We start from the raw sequence: 1204 nt of genomic DNA on the forward strand, positions 1-1204 counted from the left end.
ATTCTATTCTATTCTATTCTATTCTATTCTATTCTATTCTATTCTATCTATCTAGAGAGTAGGCAGAATCAAAGAGCCACCATGGAGCTGCCAGAGGGGAAAGACGTGAGATGCCAGCTAGTAGGCCATGAGCCTCATGGTAAAATATAAAATAATAAAAATGGGTTAACCAAAGATATAAGAGTTATCTAACAATACACTTAACTGATTGGCCAATCAGTGGTTTAAATAATGTAGTTTCTGAGTGGTTGTTTTGAGTATGGACAGCTGGAAAGAAACAAGCGGTCTCCTACAACAATCTCTAATGGCAAATAAAATGGAATTTTGACTCTACTTCCACGCTGATCATGTCTGATGAGTTTCTCTATCAAATTTTCTGGTTTAAAATAAAAACTGCGTCTTTAAAGGTGTATCTTTAATCCCAGTACTCAGAAAGTAGAGGCAGGAGGGTGAGACATGAGGGGTGAGCACTTTGAAGTCATTCCCTGCTACATAGTGAGTTTGATGTTAGCTTGCGATATGTGGAACCTTGTCTCAAAAGAAAATTAAAGCTTCAGTTGGAAGATAACAAAATCAACTTTACTTATAGAGAGCTTCCCAGTAGGAATCCTCCTACATTGAATACCCAGAGCAAGAAGCAAGAACACCAAGAAGCTTATGTTCATTGATTACACAACATGGGTCTCTCAGTATGAGTTCTCTGATGTTGCCTTCAAAAAGCTGAGTGTTGTCTAAAGCCGTTTCCACAATGACCAATGACTTCCTCCTTCAGTGTCCCTCCCCAGTATATATTTCATGATGTTAGAGAAGAACAGTGTGTCCACTTAGAGCATTTGTCTGCTGTATGACTGTTGAAATGTACTGAAAGGGATCTTTTCTGGAAAGACTCTTCTATACTTAGCACACTTAGAAAATCTGACTCCTGAGAGTTCCCTCACAGGTCCAAACGGCCATGCCTTGTGTAAAAATGTTTTTACATTTATATGAATGCTATCCAGTATGACTTCTCTAATGTCAAAGTATATTTCATGAAGAGATTTTTTTGTTTTTACTCTTGGGATGACTCTAGTGTCTGTCACTGGCCATTCTGTTGAGTCAAAGATGGTAGGGAGATCTGTATAGCCATTATCATATTCCTTACATTTAAATGGGCTCCTTCTCCAGGAGTTATCCTGCATGTACTGAGGTTTGTGTTCCATCAGAA

The sequence above is a fragment of the Microtus ochrogaster genome, linkage group LG4 (assembly GCF_000317375.1).
Source record: "Microtus ochrogaster isolate Prairie Vole_2 linkage group LG4, MicOch1.0, whole genome shotgun sequence".
Lineage (NCBI taxonomy): Eukaryota > Metazoa > Chordata > Mammalia > Rodentia > Cricetidae > Microtus > Microtus ochrogaster.